General features: G+C 38.5%; 1 long non-coding RNA gene across 1 annotated transcript in view; it reads left to right on the forward strand.

Annotated features, from left to right (window-relative positions):
• The first annotated feature begins 2265 nt into the window (after positions 1-2265).
• LOC149828100 (uncharacterized) overlaps positions 2266-5000 on the forward strand; it is a 92353-nt gene continuing 89618 nt past the window's right edge. Inside the window, exons 1-2 of the long non-coding RNA XR_016434238.1 lie at positions 2266-2658; positions 3962-4193. This is a non-coding gene — a long non-coding RNA (uncharacterized LOC149828100). The remainder of the gene's footprint in view (positions 2659-3961; positions 4194-5000) is intronic.

Here is a 5000-nt window from a genome sequence, read left to right on the forward strand (position 1 = left end):
ACCCTAAACCCTAAACCCTAAACCCTAAACCCTAAACCCTAAACCCTAAACCCTAAACCCTAAACCCTAAACCCTAAACCCTAAACCCTAAACCCTAAACCCTAAACCCTAAACCCTAAACCCTAAACCCTAAACCCTAAACCCTAAACCCTAAACCCTAAACCCTAAACCCTAAACCCTAAACCCTAAACCCTAAACCCTAAACCCTAAACCCTAAACCCTAAACCCTAAACCCTAAACCCTAAACCCTAAACCCTAAACCCTAAACCCTAAACCCTAAACCCTAAACCCTAAACCCTAAACCCTAAACCCTAAACCCTAAACCCTAAACCCTAAACCCTAAACCCTAAACCCTAAACCCTAAACCCTAAACCCTAAACCCTAAAACCCTAAACCCTAAACCCTAAACCCTAAACCCTAAACCCTAAACCCTAAACCCTAAACCCTAAACCCTAAACCCTAAACCCTAAACCCTAAACCCTAAACCCTAAACCCTAAACCCTAAACCCTAAACCCTAAACCCTAAACCCTAAACCCTAAACCCTAAACCCTAAACCCTAAACCCTAAACCCTAAACCCTAAACCCTAAACCCTAAACCCTAAACCCTAAACCCTAAACCCTAAACCCTAAACCCTAAACCCTAAACCCTAAACCCTAAACCCTAAACCCTAAACCCTAAACCCTAAACCCTAAACCCTAAACCCTAAACCCTAAACCCTAAAAAACCCTAAACCCTAAACCCTAAACCCTAAACCCTAAACCCTAAACCCTAAACCCTAAACCCTAAACCCTAAACCCTAAACCCTAAACCCTAAACCCTAAACCCTAAACCCTAAACCCTAAACCCTAAACCCTAAACCCTAAACCCTAAAAAACCCTAAACCCTAAAAAACCCTAAACCCTAAACCCTAAACCCTAAACCCTAAACCCTAAACCCTAAACCCTAAACCCTAAACCCTAAACCCTAAACCCTAAACCCTAAACCCTAAACCCTAAACCCTAAACCCTAAACCCTAAACCCTAAACCCTAAACCCTAAACCCTAAACCCTAAACCCTAAACCCTAAACCCTAAAAAACCCTAAACCCTAAACCCTAAACCCTAAAAAAACTAAAAACCCTAAACCCTAAAAAAACTAAAAACCCTAAACCCTAAAAAAACTAAAAACCCTAAACCCTAAAAACCCTAAAACCCTAAACCCTAAAAAAACTAAAAACCCTAAACCCTAAAAAACATAAAAACCCTAAACCCTAAAAAACATAAAAACCCTAAACCCTAAAAACCCTAAACCCTAAACCCTAAACCCTAAACCCCTATTTTGATAGTTTTGTGGTTCCACTAATTATTGATACTTAAATATTTTACATAATTCACAACGATGTTGTAACTTTTTCCTACATGATGTTAATAAACCCTAAACTCTAAAACCCTACACCCTAAACCCTTAAACCCTAAACCCTAAACCCTAAGCCCTATTCCAGACCTCTATGTATACTTTTTTAATCCGGAAAGATCCGAAGTGAGGCATGAATTTTTCTTGTGTGTATTTGAATTTCATTTGAATCAATTTAGTAATATGAGCAACTGTGAGATCCAACCCGTTTTACCTATGCATGGGCTTTAGTCCGGGCCGACCCATTTACTAGCCTGGAAGGGCACGGGCTGAACTCTTTGTCCGGTACCCGCCCAATTGGCTTAATTAAAATTATAATTAAATCATATTAAAATTTGATCTTTTTTTTAGCTCCATTTAAATGTTTCATTAGACAAGAAGATATTTGCTACCATATTAAGTTCAATTTCATTTTCATAAAAAGAATTTTTTTATCTTAGATCCATTTGAATCTATTTTTTTAATTTCATATATATAATCTTCATTCAACATATACCATTGATGATTTCATCATACCAAAACAAGCCTACTTAAATGTACATCATAAATAATTATACCATGACAAAAAATATGAACAAAAAATAAATGACCGTACATTTTTGAGAAAAAAATCTATGAAAAAGAAGAAGAAAAAGAAAAATGAAAAATGAAAATAGGAAACTAGATAAACTTAAAACTTAAAATACTTTTTACTAAATTATTGTTTTACCTTGATACACGCCGCCCGAAAGAAGCCCGTGACCCGGACCCGGCCCCGCCCGGCCTATATATATATATATATATATAGGCCGGGTTAGGCCCGCTTTTTTTCGAGTATAAGAGAAAAACTAAGGCCCATACCTGGCCCAATACGGGCCGAGTACTCGAAAGCACGGCCCAACTCTCTCTCTCTCTCTCTCTCTCTCTCTTTGAACACCCATCGATGGAGAAGAGGCGGGGGACGTCCAAAGGTTCCAATCACCTCTCTTGTATCATTACGATGGTGATGGCGGAAGGCCGAGGTCGGACAAGTGCGCATGCGGCACCCGGTCGGTGTTCGATCAAGCTCCGGCAGAGGTCGATGACGGCTCCCGAGGTGGAATGCGCATGCGGCACCCGGTAGAGGATCCCGGCGGTGAATGGATGGCGGAAGAAGACGATATCAATGAGCATGGGCAAAACCATCCCAGTTTCGGCGATGACTTGTGTTGAGAGCGATAGCGGGAGGTGCGTAGCGGCGGATCAAGGCGAGCTCACTTGGCTCTGATGCGACGATCTTCCGACAGGTATTAGGGTTTTCTCCCGAGAATTTGGGGTTCTCGTGTTATTTCCTTTCGTTTTTTGGTTCTTCTCTCGTCTGAAATTGATCAGTGGTTTTTAGATGCGAGGTTTTGGATTGTTTGTAAACGGGTTCTCATTATCTTTCTTCGGATCTTTGGGTTTCTTGAAGATGATCATTCTTTCGGATCTTTGGGGTTTCTTGAAGATTATCTTTCTTCCGATCTTTGGGATTTTTTGAGTGTTGTTCATCATTCGATCCTGGCGATTGTTTATAAACTCGGGAAGAATTTTCACCGTACATAGAATTTGTCTCGTTTCTGATGGTTTTAAGGATTTGGATTATCGATCATTTTACAATGTTATATAATTGGGCGAAATAGAAACTCTTATGTTATCAATGTTATAGACTTTGGCTCTTTTTAGAAAGCGTGTTGAAATTGACTACTTGATTATTAGAAAGTTGCAGGAAGCAGAAGTTTTCACATGAAGCAAGTTTAGGTAGTCTTGGAGGGGTGACACGGATTGGAGGATGAAAGTCCAAATCTGAATCCAGAATTTGATGTTTCTGTTCTTGATTTGAATTAGATAAGATGTTTAGTTGGAAATTGATCCGTACGTAAACAGATCCTATGGGAGCGAGACTTTTAAGTTAGTTTGCCAATTGGGAACTAACTATTTGTTTCATCCTTCAACTAGTCTAGTTTGTTAAAATGGCACCAGATGAGACCAAGGGAGCGAGACTTTTAAGTTAATTTCATATTTGCATCTGCAAATTGGGAACAAAGTATTTGCTTCATCCTTCAACTAGTCTAGTTTGTTAAAACAGCGCCAGGTCATACCAAGAAAAGATTACCAGATTTTTTTTCCAATGCTATCAAAAGGAAACCCAGTCTTGACTCTTGAGCGGTAAAACCTCTTGGACAACCTTCCCAACCTCAAGAGATACACCATACTTGGCTTGCACAAGGAGTTGTCACCCATGAGAATCGAATTGCTACTGCCCGCCAAACAGCCACAACCTGCTCCCACTGCGATAACCTCTTTGGGTATGAAGAGATGACCAGATTTAAATGTGATATTTGGATCCTAGCTAGCTCCATAAATATCTACTCAATTTATGTAGGCAATGACATTATTCTATATCTAGTCAGTTTATGTAGTTGTATTGTTGAATACTTGCAATGCATTTGTAGGTCTTGAAAGTCATTGGGGTTGTTTATTCATCTTTTCGTTGATCAAGAGTATTTCACAGGTAATTGCATTTCAAGAATGAATCACACCCTAAACTGAGTGATCTTTTTCTTTCAGGCATGAACCGGAGGAATCTTTCTTGAATTGTTCATCCTAACAGTTCATTGAGTAAAGCAAACTGTGTCTGCGACGCCCAAAAGTGCACGCACGCTGGTGGGAAACACAATGACCTTGATGATGTGGGCAAATATGATATCATCATACATTCTTTGAGATTATTGGAAATTGGTCCTTTGGAGATTCTTTCAAGAAACAAACCATTGGATGAGCAATGGAACTACTTAAACAGGTTAGTAGGTATTGTTTAAGTTCATGTTTCTTGTGTTCACTGGTTATTGGTTTCATAATTGTGTTCAATACTATATAAGCTTGTCAAGTGGTTTAAGATTTACTCTTAGTTTGAGGTAATTAGTTTGCTCATTCTTATTGTCTAACTGCTATTGCTGTAAAAGTAGGCCAGTACTTTCAAAATGGTTACAGGTTGTTAGATGCGTTAACATGAATCGTAGAGTTTATACTTGTTACTACTTACATGAATATGGGTACCGACAGTACCTTCAAAATGGTTACAGGTTGTTAGATGCGTTAACATGAATCATAGAATTTATACTTGTTGCAACTTACATGAATATGGGTACCAACAAGAATCACATTTTGAAAGAGCTTGTATTGATTTCGTGGATGCATTAAATTGCTAGGTTTCAAAAAGTGCACTGAACACCAAATAGTTTCCTACTAAATTCCTATTGGCTTTCTGATAAAATGTTGCATCCATTTCCCTCTAATCTGGTATTTCTTTATGGTGGAAATATATCTAGCTAATATATTAGGTTTTACAATGAAGAAGGTGGATTAGCTAATATATATATATATATATATATATATATATATATATATATATATATATATATATATATATAGAGAGAGAGAGAGAGAGAGAGAGAGAGAGAGAGAGAGAGAGAGAGAGAGAGAGAGAGAGAGAGAGAGAGAGACTCAATGGTGCATACCGGCACCGGCCGGCCGATTCTTTCACATACAACCATACAAATGTGAAGAACAATTCCTAGTCTGTATGCTTGAAAAAAACCCAGAGAAA

The sequence above is a fragment of the Nuphar pumila genome, chromosome 9 (genome assembly GCF_984573655.1).
Source record: "Nuphar pumila chromosome 9, dmNupPumi1.hap1.1, whole genome shotgun sequence".
In the NCBI taxonomy this organism is placed as follows: Eukaryota; Viridiplantae; Streptophyta; class Magnoliopsida; order Nymphaeales; family Nymphaeaceae; genus Nuphar; species Nuphar pumila.